The 17,835-nt window shown below is 40.0% G+C and overlaps 1 long non-coding RNA gene across 1 annotated transcript in view; it reads right to left on the bottom strand.

Annotated features, from left to right (window-relative positions):
• Positions 1-2,001: 2,001 nt before the first annotated feature.
• Positions 2,002-17,835, bottom strand: part of LOC143475193 (uncharacterized) — a 44,239-nt gene continuing 28,405 nt past the window's right edge. Inside the window, exon 3 of the long non-coding RNA XR_013120948.1 lies at positions 2,002-2,552. This is a non-coding gene — a long non-coding RNA (uncharacterized LOC143475193). The remainder of the gene's footprint in view (positions 2,553-17,835) is intronic.

The following is a 17,835-nucleotide window of genomic DNA, read 5'->3' as shown; positions in this document are numbered from 1 at the left end:
CATTTGTTCAGTCAGTGCAATTACGAATATAACACTGAATGTAAAATAAATAATACCAAAGAACCTGAAACTGACAAAAACAATAGGTTCACAACTTTAGTCAAACATGAAAAAAATTAACTGCAAGAAACCTTTGAAATGGTTCAAGAATTCTAAATATAATTTAAAATAAATAAGGAGATGAAATAAGAGAAACAGCTACACCTATGCGGCTAGTTTGCTAGCGCAGACATCACGCAGAGCACAAAGCATGTAACGGCCAGAAATATGTGTACTGTCTCTTTAAGGGAGCGAGTTGAGCGCGCGTATGGAATATTGTTTTTTTCGTTTTCTGCCGTAGACCGACTCAGACCACTGCTCTTTATTTTATCTTTATTTTATTTCTGTAAGTAACGCATTCAATGAGCTTTGGACAACTCACCAGTTCATGTATGAACAGTCAAGTAATGCTGGAGCCCAGCTTTATTTTGGTCAACCAGCAAATAAACGGACTAAGTGTAATAGCACCAGCGCGAGTACGAGTCAGTGATTCACCTCTCCTCTGTGTGCTTCGTGTTTCACTTGCCTGTTACCTGTCCAAGTTCACTTCTATCCGGGACAGAGTGGATATTTAAGGTTGAACTAACTCCGAAAAGCGTTACAAGCGTAGAATTGGACTGAATAGATCTGTTTTTATGGATCGGTCACATTGTCACCGATACCCGATCTAGAATTTTTTCAGATATTAATCCCTAATATTGACACATGTGCACATGTTTTACTTCCAAGCTCCGCGCCCCACCTAGGGGGCGCGCCCCCCACTTTGGGAACCACTGCTGTAAAGCTAGTCAAGATCACAAGGTCTATAGCTTAACCGTGCTATCGCTAATGGGTTTTTCACAGCAGTGCCTGGGTGAATAGCTTTGGGTGTGGACATCGCTCATGTAAGAATGTATAATCCAGTTTAATGGTTCCAGACTTTAACTTTAAATTGCAAGTCGTTCATGCACAGTTTATAAGTGTATTGTGGATTGCTCACAACGGAGTTACTGTTCTTTTACTAGTAATTGGGTAGTGTTGACTGTATTTCTTTTGTAATTTTTGATGAAGAAACGAGATACAAATGCTTGTTCGTTTAAGTACATGATGGTTTTATATGTTAAAATTGAGCATACGAAATGGGAAACGAGTTATGTAACCAGCTCAATTACCCATTGCTTGAAAAGAGAAGTAATCCCCCTGTAAAACTCTTCCAAGATTCAAGTGACATTTGAATTGTTTCGAATTCTATTGTTGTGACCAATGGGTTGAACTGAGGAGAATGTGAATTCTTGTATTGTGTATTTCATTCGTCATAAAGCCATCTGTGAGGAAACATCTCTAATGTTGCCCTTGGTACTTTATTCCCTCTAACCAGGTGGCATTGGCAAAATCAGCACCACCCATTGGTAACGTTCTTTGCTTCTCTGTTATGACTCTCTGTACATTTAGGTGTACTCCATTATCCCATCTCTCCTTTGCTGTTTATTGTTTCTTACTGGTAATTGCTGCTCTATGTTTGTGCCCGTTTCCGTGGAATTCAGTGTTCACTAAGTTTTTAAGTTTGCTCATCAAGTTGCGTTTCCACTTGTTAAAAGAGCTTAACGTATTTGAGACTCGCAATTCTGGCGTGCCATCACTGTGCTCTTACATATTACAATATGCCATATTGCCAGTTAGATCTGGGGGCTAAAATGATGTCGGGCCAGGCTAAAATCAGGTTTGTCGTACAGACAGGCACCTGTTATGTATGATACATATGAGTTTTGCCTGGCCCGACACCTTAGAGCAGGGGTGTCAAACTCACCACGGGCCACATCAGCGTAATCGTCTACAGAGGGCTAGGGCTGTCGCGGTGAAAGAATTTCCCCTGCGGTTATTTATGGTGGCTCAACACCGCGATATGCGGTATGACGCGATATGCGTCATTTGTCGTCTAAAATCTTAATTTTAGAGCTATATAATTGTTTTATTATTTTTATTGTAAAGGGGTTCTTATTGTTTTTAAATTGCAAAGAAGACACAGTTTTAAGAGCAGTTAAATATGTGTTTATTGTCAAATAGAGAACACAGAAGTCAAATGAGATGCAGTAAGAACCCATGCTCTTTCGCTTTCTTAAAAGTGTAGGGTAAATATTTTAAACGAGATTTTAAACACAAAAAGATAATTTAATAAATAAATCAATAAAACGAAATCTTTCCTTAACCAGAAGAATAACGTCTCAGCTTAAACCGGAGTTGTCACGTCCCTGCTGCGCGCTAAGAAAACCAACATATTCACCTTATGTGGTTTCAGTGAGGAGCGGAAAGGGCTAACAATATTCCCGGCAGTACTAAAAACTCGCTCTGATGGTGTGCTTGTTGCACAAATGCACAGGTACTTGCGGGCAAGTTTGCAGAGCAGAGGAAATCTAGCCTCATTGACGCGCCACCAGGCGAGTGGATCTGCGTGGATTTGACTTGAACCCGAAATGCTCCCAAACCGGCGAAGTCGCGTTTTGTTTTTTGACCAGAGCATCTGCCGTAGTTTCCATCTTTGAAAAAAGGAGACAGATTGTTGATCAGCCGCACCGGATGATAACAGGGGGTTGATGGGAAAATGACTTTAACTCTTGCACAGGCACTTTCCCCTCGCATGGGAAAAAACACAAATATTGCGGTTGTTGCGGTTAATTCCCGTACGTTGCGATTTTCTCGTCAATAGCGCGGTATTGCTATACTGCGGTTATCGCGACAGCCCTACAGAGGGCCATATGTAACCTATAAATGTAACTACTCCATAATGTTAAATAACTCTGAATGTATTACTTATTCAAGTTACAAATGTTACATATATATTTGCACAGATGTTAAAAAAATTTTGTTTTTTATTATAACAAGCGGGGCAGTCATGGCCTGGTGGTAGGGAACTGGTCTTGTGACCGGAGGGTCGTGGGTTCGATTCCCAGACCTGAGGCCATGACTGAGGTGCCCTTGAGCAAGGCACCTAACCCCAAACTGCTCCCCGGGTACCGGGCTAGGGCTGCCCACCACTCTGCGCACGTGTGATCCACAGCCCCCTAGTAATCACTAGTGTGTGTGTTCTAACTGCACAAATGGGTTAAAAGCGGAGGACAAATTTCGATTGCAGTGTAAAAATCACAATTGACAAAATACGGAACATTTACATTTTTTTTTTTTTCATTTACAACAAATCCTAATTTTTTAGGTTATGAAACCCACATTACTCCATCAATCAACGATGAAATCATCCAAGTGAATAAAGAAAAATAACATCAAAGATATCACATTTGCTTTGTTCAAAACTTGAAAAATCTAATAACTGAAAATAGCAAATGTGCTTCAATGGGACCTTTTCAGATTTCTGGGTTTGGAATGCGGAAGTAAAAAATAGCAGGGTAAACTGTTTGAGTATTGGAGTTAGATGAGTTATGATAAGCTGCCAGAAGTGTTTGATCGGTGGGCAGTCCCATAAAGCATGTATGTAACTGTCAGGGGTGTTTAGTGAGCAGATTTCTGAATCTACTAGTCCCATTTTATGTAATCTCTGCTTAGTGTAGTGTACCCTATGAATTACTTTATATTGTATCAAGTGGAGGTTAGTATGGTTAGTCATGGTGAATGTTTTACATGTTTATCCAGAAATTGTCATTGGCAGTAATTGAGAGATCTTCTTCCCATTTTTTTACTAGGGATGGTGACTGATATATTTTAGATAGGAATCTATATACTTTACTCAGAGTTTTGTCTGAAGAAGAGATGTTAAGGAATTCTGATATTACTGGACTCTGTTCGAGTATTGCTTTATCTTTGATTTTTGAGTTTAACATGGATCTTAGTTGGAGGTATTCCAAAAATTGGCTTCTTTTTATGCTATAATTCAGGGATAGATGTGAGATAGTTGCCAGGTTATTGTGGTGTATGATATGGTGTAAATGTGTGATACCTTTCTCTTTCCATTTTTGTAGTTTTGGTGTTTTTTTTGTGTCGGGGAAATCGGGGTTGTTCCATATAGATGAGTTTTTTGTGGGCGCAGTTATAGTATTTGTGTTATTGTGAAGTTTCCACCAAGCTGTCAGAGTTGATGATATCATTGGGTTTTTGAAACATGGGTGACGTTTGAGTGCTATACTAATAAATGGTAAGTCTGAAATTTGTATGTCATTAATAAGTAGGGATGCACCGAAAATTCGGCCACCGAAAATTTTCGGCCGAAATGGCTTAAATTTGCATTTTCGGTTTTCGGCCGAAATACTTTCATCACCGAAACAACACGGCCGAAACAATGCGTTGTGATGACGCAAGCAAAAATCGCCACCTGCACGCGCTTATTTGGACAATGGCTAGCATGTCTGCGGTGTGGGCGCATTTTTGTATATCAGAGAAAGACCAACGGATAGCCATCTGCAAAATATGCAATGCTGAGATTTCAAGAGGGGGTGTTTCGGCGAAGAGTTTCTCCACATCCGGTCTAATATATCACCTGAAAGCCAAACATCCTGACTTATATTCTGAATATCAGAAGAACATAGCACAGAAAAGGAAAATCCCTCCTAGCACTCCCACTCCATCTGTGGTGGACGTTTTTGAAAGGGCAAAAACGTTTTCCAGTGATAGCGCCAAGGCAAAGGGCATTACACAAAAAATCATGGAATTCATGGCCTTAGACGATCAGCCGTTCTCTGTCGTAGAGGACGTCGGATTTCGTAGGCTAATGGAACACATTGAGCCCCGTTATGTTTTGCCGAGCAGACGACATTTCGCAGACGTGTGCTTACCTGAGCTCTTCAATGTTGTTGCAACTCACGTCCATGAGCTTATAGCATCAGATATTACATCAATAAGTTTCACTACCGACATATGGAGCTCAGACGTCAGCCTCACCAGTATGCTTAGTCTAACCGCACAGTGGATTGATAAAGATTTTAAGCTACAAAAGATTCTGCTCCACTCACAAGAGTTTAGAGGGTCACATACAGCAGCAGCCATTTCTGATGCATTCGCAAATATGTTCGACACCTGGCATATCGACCGATCTAAAGTGCATGCCATAGTTAGTGACAATGCAAGAAATATGACAAAAGCGATAGAAGAAAGCCAAATGAAAGGAATACGGTGCATGGCCCACACACTACATCTGGCTGTGAACGAGGGAGTGATGTCTCAGCGCAGCGTTAAAGACATATTGGCTATAGGCAGAAGAATTGTTGGCCACTTTAAACATTCTCAGCTGGCCTATTCTCGCTTACAATGTATGCAAGATCAATTTGGAAGACCTATAAAACGGTTCCAACAAGACGTTAGTACGCGGTGGAACAGCACTTTTTATATGTTGGAAAGCCTCTATGCAAAAGCGAGTCTTGGCTGCATACAGCGCAGATCATGAGCTCCCCGCGACATTCACGTCACACCAGTGGGTCTTAATAGAGAACATTCTCTCTCTTCTTGCCCCCTTTGAGCAGCTAACTAAAGAGATCAGCTCCTCTGATGCATCTGTAGCAGACGTTATTCCTCTAATTGCAGCACTAAAGCGTCTTCTAAGCAAAGAGGTCGAGACAGACCAGGGAGTGAAAACAATGAAAAGTGCACTCTTAGAGTCTGTCAGCACACGTTTCACTGAGATCTATTCAGATCCTCTGCACTTCATTGCGACTGTACTTGATCCGCGTTATAAAGATAATTACTTGGATGTGGAAATAAAGCAGCGCGCACGAGAAATGATCCAGGCCGCGATGGATGCAGAGAACCCGCATGGAGACGAAGAAGCGCACAACGCAGGAGAAGATCAGAGCGCAGAAAAAAGGACTCGTCTCTCTGCACTAGATGACGGGCATGCACCGTCGTTGTCTGATATGTTCAATGAGATCCTGCAAGAAAGTGCCCCAAATAGGTAGGCTATTCTGTTCTGTCTTACTATATATGTGACTATAAGATTATTTTATTTTTCTGCTAAACATGTTTTTTATTTGACAGAAATGTTTATTTATGCACTGGCCCTATTTACCTTTTTCAAATGTCAGGCAGAGAAGCCAAACCAGCCAACAGTTAGATGGTTATCTGTCTGAAGTCCCCATCCCTAGAAGTGATAACCCTCTTGCCTACTGGAGAAATAACCAAGGCCGCTTTCCTGACCTGGCAAAGATGGCACGCAAGTACTTGTCTGCTCCGTGCACAAGCACTGACAGCGAGAGACTGTTCAGTGCTGCAGCTCATGTCCTCGATGAGAAGAGGAACAGACTTCACTGTGATAAAGCAGAGAAGCTACTATTCATCAAGAAAAACCTGCCACTTTTCCTCAAGAAGTAGAATGGGCTTGTGTTTAGCGTTTAAATATATGTTTTCCACTTTGCATGTCTGCAATTCTTTTTGTTATTGTTAAACATTTGTTATTGTTAAAGCCTATGGTTAACATATGTCGCAAACTTTGTTTTGATACACTAGTACAGTGGAAATACTGTTATCTCTTCCAGCAGTTGAACTTGTTCTGAATGTACTTCAGTTCCGATTTTTTAAATGCACTTGACTTAAATGCACTGTTTTTATGAGAGAATTTATATTTATCTTTCAGGCCAGTCAGTTATAGGCCTTATTGTACACGAGTGGGGTCAAGTTAAATATTTTATTTTGAATTGTATTTTATTTTATAATATGCATCACTATAATGTCAGTGCTAAATAAATACTTTCAAATCAAATTTTGTAATTGATTTATTCTTTGAATAGCAATGCTTTGATTTTAGTGAGGTTAGCCATAAATCCAATATTACTAATAATTGGCATAATGTATTTCGGTGTTTCGGGTTTTCGGCTTTGGTTTCCTCATTTTCGGTTTTCGGTTTCGGCTAAGAATTTTCATTTCGGTGCATCCCTATTAATAAGTGTTTTGTTCTATGTCTTTCCATATTTCATCTGCTTGATGTGGTTTGATCCATTTAATTATGTACTGTAATTGATTTGCCGAATAATATTGCTGAAAATTTGGAGCTTCTAGGCCTCCCTGGGTTTTTTGTTTTTGTAATGTAGCTAATATAATTCTAGGTGGTTTGTTTTTCCAATAGAATTTGGAGACGATTGCATCTAAGGCTGTGAACCAGGTAGGTGGGGGTTGGATCGGGATCATTGAGAAAAGTTTAATTTAGGTATTTTCATTTTGATTGTGGGTATTCTGCCAATGAGGGATAGGGGTAGGTTCATCCATCGTTGAATATCATTGTTGATGGATGTGAGTAGTGGGTTAAAGTTAAGTGTGTGCAGCTCCAACAGCTGGGTGGAGACTTTAATGCCCAAGTATGTGATGTGTTGAGTGCACATAGGAATTGGAAGAGATTGAACTGCTGTGTCTGATAGCTTCATGTTAAATGGTAGGGCGATAGATTTGGACCAGTTAATGGAGTAGTCTGAAATTATAGAGAATTTTTCAATTATTTGTGTAGTCTGAGGAATTGAGGTAAGTGGGCTTTGTAAAAACAGTAGAATATCATCTGCATAGAGGCTGATTTTATGTTCTGTGGCATGGGTGTGGATACATTTTGATATTTGGGCATTGACGTATGGCTGCTACTAATGGTTCTATAAAAATTGAAAACAATAAAGGAGAGAGTGGGCATCCTTGCCTGGTCCCTCTGTGTAGTGTGAAATTCTGTGATATTAGACCGTTGGTATTTACTGTGGCTTTGGGTGCAGTATACAACGTTTTGATCCGGTCAATAAATGCTTCTCCAAAACTTAGCTTATGTAGTGTACTGAAAAGGAATTTCCAATTGACCTTATCGAAAGCCTTCTCAGCATCTAGAGTGACTATTGCAGTTTCGGACTTATGTACTGTTGTGTAATGTATCAAGTTGAGTAGTCTGGGCATGTTGGTGTTGGAGTGTCTGCCTTTGATGAAGCCAGTCTGGTCCGTATGAATGAGGAATGGGATAACCGTTTCCAATCTGGCAGCTAAAGTCTTACTTATTATCTTTGTGTCTGCATTAATTAGTGACAGTGGACAGTAATTGTTTGGTAAGGTAGGATCTTTGTTGGGTTTAAGATGGAGAGATATTGTAGCTGTATTCATTTCTGTTGGTAATCTCTTGTTGTGTTTAATTTCGGCTGTTAATCTAATAAATTGTCCAGAAGTGCTTGTAAAATTCAACGGGGAAGCCATCTGGTCCTGGCGCTTTGTTATTAGGCATCTTTTTGATGGCTTTATTGAGGGCTTCTGCAGTTATTGTTTTTTCTAGTGTGGCTTTTTGTTCTTCCGTTAGTTTTGGAAGGTTTATATTATTGAGGAAAGTATGTATATCCATTGGGTCCAGATCGTGTTCTAGAGAGTATAGATTTTAATACTTCCAAAATACTTCATTAATTTCATTTGGTGTTTGCCTGATTAGTCCATTTTCATATTTGATTAATGCAATTGTAGTTTTTTCTTTGTTATACTTTAATTGGTTAGCTAGGAATTTACCTGATTTATTATTGTATTCGAATTGTTCCTATCTGTCGTTGTATTAAGAATTGATATATTAATTCATTATATTGTGATTTGCATTCTTTTAACTCTTTTTAAATTTTTTCTGTTGGATTTCTTTATCATTTCATTCGATAGCTCCCCAATTTTTTGTTGTAGATTAGTCTCATTTTCTAAATCTTTTTTCTTCTTATAAGAAGAGTAAGAGATTATTTTGCCTCTTAACACTGCCTTTCCAGTTTCCCAAAGTAGTGTTGGTGGTGTTTCTGGAGAATCATTGGTTTCTAGGAAAGATACCCACTCTTTTTTAATATAGCTGTCAAACTCTGGATCTCTGAGTAAGGAGGTATTTAGTTGCCAGGTGAAAGTTTTATATATTGGATTTATGCTCCATGTAAGTGATACTGGAGCATGGTCGCTAATTGTTATCGGGTGATCCGGCCCGCGGGCCTTGACTTTGACACGTGAGTTAAGTCACCTCCAATAATAACTGTCGAGCCGGAGATATTGTTTATATGGTTGAAAAATTCGTGAAAGAAGGATGGGTTATTGGTATTGGGGGCATATAAGCTAGCTATTAAGGGGGTATTGCTGATGTTTATGTTGATTTATAATATATCTTCCTTCTCGGTCTAATATGGAGGTGTTATGTGTAAAAAAAATTTTTGCTTATTAATACTGATACTCCTCTTTGTCTGGAGTTATAGTAGGCTGAGATGGTGTATTGTGATGACCTGAACTTGTGATGATTTGTTTCTGATAGATGTGTTTCTTGTAGTAAGCAAATGTCTGCCTTTAGTGACGTGAGATGATTTAGTACCTTGGTTTGCTTAATTTGTGTGCCGATACCACGAATGTTCCAGGTTATAAATTTAAGTGAGGACATATAGTGGGATATGGATTAATAGTATTTATCAATGATATGATACGAGTGAGCACATGCTTGAATATTTTCTGCTGTGTATGGGATGGAATGTAAACAGTTATTTGTTTCCTGGTCTGGGATGTACAATAGTAATAAAACAGAAATTGGTGCAGAAAGATAGAGAGAAGTGCTTACATAGAGACAGATAGAATATAATATAAAAGGAGTTGGGTTTGGAGTGACATGCATGTTGTGATGTTCAGACGTTATGTGCGTTGTATTATTCCTGAGCTATTCCTTGTGTTATTTATGGGATTTTATGGATGAATTAATATGTATGCGGTGTGATTACGAGTGCGTGTACATTTGCGTGCAGAGAATGGATATGTTTCTAGATAGCGAGAAATCTAAAGTTAGAGGGAGAAGAGAGAGAGAGAGCACAGTTCAGTGAAGAAATATATATACATAATGAAAAAACAAAAAAATGTGTGTGTGTGTGTGTGTGTGTGTGTGTATATATATATATACACTGTAAAAAAAAACAGTTTTTTACAGGTTTTTCCCAATAAATTTTACAGTTTTTTCCTGTATTTTAAAATGACAGGGAAAGTGTATTACAATTACCAGAACAAACTGTTTATTTAAAAATGTCATGTGATTTAACAAGAAAAATCTGTATAAATTAAATACATTATAAATCTGTTTTTTAACAATTCTTAGATAATAATTTTAACTAAACAAACTGTAAAAAGAAAGTAATATTGATTAATCTTAATGAGACAAAGTAATAGAATCTTCTGGAATTAATTTCAAGGAAATATTACAAGACAACATTGATGCATGTTTTAATTTAAGTTTTGACATGTTAAATATGTGATTTTCATGTTATAAAAGTGAGTAAAAAGTAAAATGTTCTTGACTGTGATTTATTTTTATATTTATAACATACATAAAGAGTTAAGGCGTTCCAGATCCATCTCATTTTCAATCCACTATTAAATATGCACTGTATCTGTATCACTGTATCTACACTGTAAACCCGGATTAGGTTTTAATAAATTATTTTAGTAATCATTAATTATTATTTCATGTTTCATAAAAAATATTGCCATTACTAAATAAAACTAGTTGTTATCATTATTGAGCTGAAATAGGCATTGCAATGATCATGTTAAGTAAAGATAACTGAATATGTTAAGTTTATGATTGGTAGGGGTGGGGCCTGTTTGAATCGGACCACTGCACAGTGTGCATGAAGAGTTGTTCTGGTTGTGCATATTGTTTGAAGAACCTTTCGTTATCACCCCGCTGCAGCCCAAATGCATGAGTTTTGAAATCAGTGTTTCTTCAAATGAGTATTTGCAACGTCAGCTTTCAGTGCATGTAACTTATTTAGTTAACGCGTAATATATTCTTATCGGTTCATATAGTGCTAGAACATGTGTCTGGCATTCCTGTCCGATCATAGTTTAACTATAACCGTAGCGTTGAAATGTGTGTTCTGACGGTTCGGAGTTTATGGCTCATTTTAACTATTAATGTTATATATATTTTTATATTGAAGCGTCGGTCCAATGGGGGACGGCTGTAACGTGGCTCGCGCCACGGAGCGAGGAGACGGACACAATCGCTGAGAAGAGCGAGATTTATTGCAGGGCATTCCACAATCGTCATCGTAGTGGCAGGCAGGGGTCATAACAGGAGAGCCATCAAGGTTGGACAGGTACAGGGGCATAACGACACGGAAAGCAACAAATGACAGCAGGGCAACACGAAACTGAGAAACACATAAACAGTCAGACATCCAAAACAACCGACAACCAGACTGGGGAAATACAGGGACTATATGAACACTGAACTAAACTAGGAACAGGTGGGGACGATTATGACAGGGGCGTGGCGGACAATCAGGGAATCTCAGAGACAACGAGCGGGGCAGGGTAAACAGGCACGGAACACAGACACGAGGGAACCCAGAGTGGCAGCCACGAGAGGGGGCGTTGCCCTACGTGACAACGGCGCTACTTCCCATGAGTCTCTGCGACTCCGGTATCGTTATCTGTTAATGTGATGTCTATGCATGTGTTGATTAATTGTGTACTTGATTATGTGCATTACTTGGTTTAAGTCCCCCTTCATCAATTTATGTAGTTGTACTGTGTGAATTATTCTATGCCATGTTTGTGTAGTGTTGTCGTGTTATTGCCGTTCTCTCATGTTTTGTGTCTAAATTAAGTCTCTTCTGCGTGATCGTGGGGTCTGGCGTGATTATGTTGTTGAGGCAGTTTGAATTTAAAAAGCCTTGTGCTGCGGTGGATCTGTTTGCTACCTCTCCTTCCTACACCACACTGCAATATTGTTATAATTGAATGTGAACTAGAGTAAAGACCACATTCAATTTTAGGAATATTTCCTTTAAAATGACAGTGTTGCATGTTAAGTGTTATAATCACCGTTTTTTTACAGTTTATGTATGTTTTTTAATTTACAGTACTTATCTGTTTTTTTACATAAACTGTAAAAAAACGGTAATTTTCTGGAAACGGGGGCGCCAGAAAATTGCCGTTTTTTTACAGTTTATGTATGTTTTTAAATTTACAGTACTTATCTGTTTTTTTACAGTAATTTTCTGGCGCCCCCATTTCCAGAAAATTACCGTTTTTTTACACTTTTTTTTTTTACAGTGTATATATATATATACATACATACACACACACACACATGCATACACATGTCCACATATACATACAAACACACACACACACACACACACACACACATATATATATATATATATATTCTTCTATTGTTTTATGGGCACTGGCAGACACATTGTCCTTCCACTTTTGCTCTAGAAGTTCTTTGAACTTCTTTCATCATTTTCCAGGGTTTTTGCAATAAGGACATCAGTTACACCTTTTAATGAAAAGCCAATTTTGACAGCAGTTGATGCCTTTCTGTATAGGTTCTTACTTGGGCTGTAGTTTGAGAGTTGTTTAATAGCTTTCAGCACCAGCTGAAATCTGGAAACTTGGCACAAATCTTCTAAACATTTGACACTTTTGTCAATTTGTTTTGCAGCCAAAATGAGTCGACCCAATTCTCTCATTTTTTGAGATACATAACCTGTGTAATTACTCTTCCCACGGCTTATTAGTACATCACCGTATTTGCAGATTAAATCATCACTTCTGACAATAAATGATACCGCATCCTTTTGCATTCCATAAATGATGTTTTTCAGCACGTCAGATGTTTCTGCATTGGGTAACAGAGACGAGGAGGTTTTTTGTACTCTGCACTTCCTGTTTTTCTCATCATTATTCTTTTTTTCTGCAGGACAATTGATGCTTCCACAGCTCATTTTTAACAAACATGGCATAGCAATACTGACAGGGTAGGTCATTTTCAACAGACATGTAATTAGAAGGCTGCTTCCATGTCACAATTTCTCCTTCGCCTTTCTTAAAAAACCCTCCGGCCTTCCTCATTTCCTGTATATCCCCCGCAGCTTCGCGGTCAAAATGACCCGTCTTCACTAAACCCTAAAAAAACAGCAAAAAGGAGTTGTGAATGCATTTTTATTCATCCCAAATTTCTTTTTTCTTCAACGAGCAATTTAAGGTAATGTACAATAAAAAAATGTAAAATATAACATAACCCATTCAATTACTTAGCACATGTAGGGCAGTATGCAAGTGCACAGCCTTTGCAGATATATTTCTTACACCCGCAGCACACAGTGTGTGTTTTACAGTTCTTCTTTGAAGGGCATAACTGGCATCTTTTCCTCTTACTTGCCCTAGCTGGGGTAGTGGCTGTGGTAGCTGCATTCTCAGGTTGATCTGGAGCTTCTGCACTCTGAATAGCTTTCACAATTGCTACTGAGGCTTCTGTGCGAGGGACATGCTTCCTTCTCTCAATGAGTGGAGTTACAAGTGCCTTTCCAAGCTGCTCCAGGAACAATCTCCTCTTGTTCTGCTTATGAGGCATCCATGTCGGGTTGGTCTCTCTCCAAATCACAAATGCATTGTAGCAGGAAACATCAATGATGTTGTGGAAGATGACCAGGGGCCAGCGGGCAGTCATTCTTCTGCAGCTATATGTTCCAATCACCTTATCCAGGTTGTCCACACCTCCTTTGTTGCGGTTGTAGTCCAGGATGATGATTGGCTTCCTGTCCTCACGATCGCTAATGTCACCATCTTTGTGCAGTGTGCTCAGAAGAACTACATTTTTGTATTTCTTTGGAAGGTAGGACACTACAGTGGTGGTGGGCATGAAAACAAACTTTGAGGAGAAGACCTTTCTCTCCTTTGACGCAAGCAGTGCAGGTGGGAGCTCAGGCTTGTTTTTTCTTACTGTACCAACCATGGTGATCTTCCTCTTCAGGAGCTGCTGTCCAAGTTCATAAGAGGTGAAGAAATTGTCACATGTCACATTGTGACCCCTCAGTCACATCAAGCACAACTCTCATCCCCTGGTTCTTCTCTGGGCATCCACTGGTCAGCTTCCCAGTATAAACTTGCATTTTCCAAGCATAGCTTGATTTGGCATCGCAAGCCACCCATGACTTGATGCCATATTTTGCTGGCTTGCTGGGCATATACTGCCGGAAAGGACAACGACCTTTGCACAAAAGACATTAGCACCAGTGATTAGTATCAGTGTAACAAAAAAGCAGTCAAAGAAATCTATAGTAAAAATAACTTTTATTACAAATATGAAATCAATTACCTCTAAATGGAACCAGTTGCTCATCCACTGTTACGTCAGGCCCTGTATTGTAGAGGTAGGGCAGCCGCTCCACCCACTTGTCCCATACCTCTCTTATGGCTGCAGGTTTGTCTGTCACACGTCTTGCTGGTCTTGACTCACGGTCATCAAATCGTAGCAGTCTTGAGTAGGTTTGAAAGAGTTTGAGTGGCATTGTGGCTCTGAAAATTGGCCTTCCACTCTCTGCATCCCATAGACTAGCTGCAGCCTCACCTCGGGACCTGTACACACCTGCTAAGATTAGCAGCCCTAGGTAGGCCTGCAGGTCAATCTCATCCATCTTTTTCCAGCTGACAAGTGTTCTCAGGGATTTTGATGGTTGCCACATCAGGGGTTGATTGTATAGACAGTCAGCAGACGAAGAATAATCTCCATAGAGACAAAGGGGTGAGATCTGAAATAAGTATCTTTTCTCTCAGTACAGACATAATTTGGGGTCCTGTTATCTGCAGCAACTCCGGCAAGTCTGTGAGAACGCCACCTGATTTGCCTTGTTTACATCTGTTACTGATTGATCTGAGACACAACTAAACATTGTAACATTCTGTGGTTTACAAATAACTCTGTGGCCTTGATTTCAACTCTATTTGCCTCATGGGTCATTTTGACCCGAAGACCATCTTTGTAAATTTTTTTGTACAGCTTACATGGAAATGTGAATAAAAGCAAAATTTCACTTTTTCTACTGTTGGGACCAATCTAGGCAAAGTCATGAAAAAGTTAAAAAATAGCATTTTGTGGATTTTTTGGGGGTTTTTAGCACAGTGGCGGGTCATTTTGACCCGAGGAAGACAGGAGGGTTTTAAGGACTTCATATAAATCAAACGATTTATAAAAATGTCTGCTTCAGTCTATAAAATCTGCATGATCTACTACAGTCTGCTTTACAAGACAGAATGACAAATACAGAAAATTAAGTGTATTTCACATTTAATTAACAAAAATTAAGTGCTTTGGTAAAATAAAATGGTTTTTGTTGTAACCAAAATTCTTGAGCTTCATTTTGCGAGCTGTCAGGGCTGGCTCGGATGCAGTTCCCCCAGCCGTTGCTAGGGGCACCAGAGTCAGTCCCAGACTAAACCGGCGTAACCATACGGTCTGAGCCAGTCTCTGTGATTGCTTATCGTTTAATGGTCTCGCCACCTCTCTGTTATGCTTTCTCTTTACTTATTCGAGTATCTATCTCCTGCGTCGCTTCCTGACCCATCTCAAGTTTTGCCAATCCTGTATTTCTTCCTATCCGTTTTGCCTTTATTTTTGGGAAGGGTTTTATTTTGCTGCGGCGTTTTTTGCCAGTTACTTCTGCTGGCGTCCTTGGTTTCGTTTCGCGTTGCATTTATCCGCGCTGTTTTTTAGTTACTGTTGTTATTTTGCTTCTTTCTCCCGTCTCTGCGGTTGAGTTATTTTTCACGCCTTGTATTTTCCGCGTTGTTTTTTTGTTTCTATTTACTCCGTGCCCTCACGGTTTTGGTTTCTATTCTCTTGCGCGTAGTCTTCTGTGTTGTTTTGTTTGTTCGTTCTGGGTCGCTGTGCGCGTTTCCCTCTCGCTAATACATTTGACAAGTTTCAAACGTCTTGATCTTGTGAACCGGCACTTGGGTCCACCCTTCTCTATATTATTTCTCACCCGTCTCTATATTATTTCACTTGGGTCCACCCTTCTCTATATTAATGCTCCCGTGCTCACCGCACACGAGCTACATTGTGTCCAGTTCGGTCTTCCCCGGCATTTGGTAAAAACCAAAATAAACCCATATTTTTGCCTTAAATGAAGACTGGACAGGTTGAATATCTCTTTCCTCCATCTGTTTTGAACCTTTTCCGCGCACGAGTGTGTCCCAGAACCTGCTGCGTAAAGTCTTGCGTAATTTTGTAATTACGTAACGCGAGACTTCAGCACGACTTAGAATCGATTTTGGGACATTTAAAATAGATTCTGAATCGTAGTAAATGTGAATCGATTTTTGATATATGAATCGATTTTTTGGCACACCTCTAGTAACACTTGTAAGCCTTAATATGCTGTAATTAATCTAAATTACTAAGACATGTTGTAAAAAAAATCACAAAAGCAGATTTATTTACAAATCAACGCTTTTATTTGAAATATTTGACATATGGGCACAGCCATGTTTTCTGACACGCAATGCCTGCTGGGAAGATGATGTCAAATGGTTGCAGCGCGCTAAACTTGACTGCGGTTGGAAGGAGTTCATGTTAGTTAGCTCAGCTACCTTAAAGAAAACCACGCCACACTGTGTTCCCGTATTTCACGCCCGGGACAGGACGTGAAATACGGTCATGTCCCGGGAAATACGGACGTTTGGTCACCCTAACGTTTACCGCTAACGTTTACTGCTTCTCCCTCGTTTACCGCTGACGTTTACTGCTTCTCCCTCGTTTGCGGATCCTGAACTTGAAGGTACAGCATTAGCGGTCATTGATAAATCTGACGATCTGCTAGATACGAATCAATGACAGATAGTGGAGGAGTCCGTAGGTGTACAGTGTTCTCCATCCAAGACGGATAACGCAACTCAAACAGACATGACGTTTACATCAGATGCAGCAGCCAAAAAGATTAGGGTTAATTAAATGTGAATCACAACATATTAGCCTGTCACTCAGTCTTACTATTGGAATTTAGTCACTACTAGACATGTATAAAAGAAAGCCCTTTGACCTTATGAGACGCCAATCTTCAATAAGAGCTCGCTTTTACACGTTATCAGCGTAGAAACACCGGTAAGACTAAAGTTACGGCCAGTCACTGCAACCATTTGACATCACTACCTGCTGCGCCCGTCAGCAGTTATAAAAATGGCGACCTACGTGCAGTGGGATTTTACAGAAAATCTAATAAATCTGCTACTTTGTGATTTTTTACGTGTTAATAATTTAGAGTAATTACACGATATTAAGGCTTACATATGTTATCAGCCGGGGTTCCCTTTAAGGAAAGGAAGCCATTGGATTTTGGGTTCCTGGGAGTGGAGATGTATGACTGTGTTTAAGCACTGATTTGAGGGCCTATCAGTGACAAAAAGGTTAGGGTAAGGTAGGAGTCTGTATAGGGATTGAGGTTAGGGTTGAGGGTTAAGGTTGGGGCTGGAGTATGGGTTAAGGTTAGGGTAAAGATTTGGGTTGGGGTAGGGGGTGAGGTGGGGGCTATGGTTGGGGTGAGGTTAGGGTTAGAATGTGTTTATGAGTAGTGGTTGGGGTGGGGGTTGGTGTTCAGGTTAACCCCATTGTGCTAGGCATTGATCTATATTACTGGATTGGACATCACCTGTTGCCGCTATAGCTATATAGCCCCCTGGTGGCCATTCAAACTATGGGGTATAACTCTGGGTAGGAAGGGGGTAGGTGGACAGTGGTCACTGAGGGAGGGGTCTGGTGGACCCCCTCGGGGCAGGGGTAGAGTCAAAGACCCCCACCTCAATGTAGGCATCTCAGGTTAGGGTCCATATCATCAATGTGTTTTCCTTAGCATGAAAGTGGTTCCGGTGCCTGTTATGCCCCCTGGTGGTGGGTCGAACTGTGGGGTATAACTTGGGCTAGGAAGGGGGTACGTGGACAGGGGTCATTGAGTTGGGGTCCTCTGGACCTCCTCGGGGCAGGGGGTACTGTCATAGACCCCCAACCAGGGTACCTGCGGGTCCCTAAAAAGTCTTAAATTTAGTTTTCCATATTCAAGGCCTAAAAATGTCTTAATGTCTGGAATT

This window comes from Brachyhypopomus gauderio, chromosome 14 (genome assembly GCF_052324685.1).
Source record: "Brachyhypopomus gauderio isolate BG-103 chromosome 14, BGAUD_0.2, whole genome shotgun sequence".
Lineage (NCBI taxonomy): Eukaryota > Metazoa > Chordata > Actinopteri > Gymnotiformes > Hypopomidae > Brachyhypopomus > Brachyhypopomus gauderio.
The sequence above is the reverse complement of the archived record's forward strand: the minus strand, read 5'-3'. Positions and strand labels throughout refer to the sequence as shown.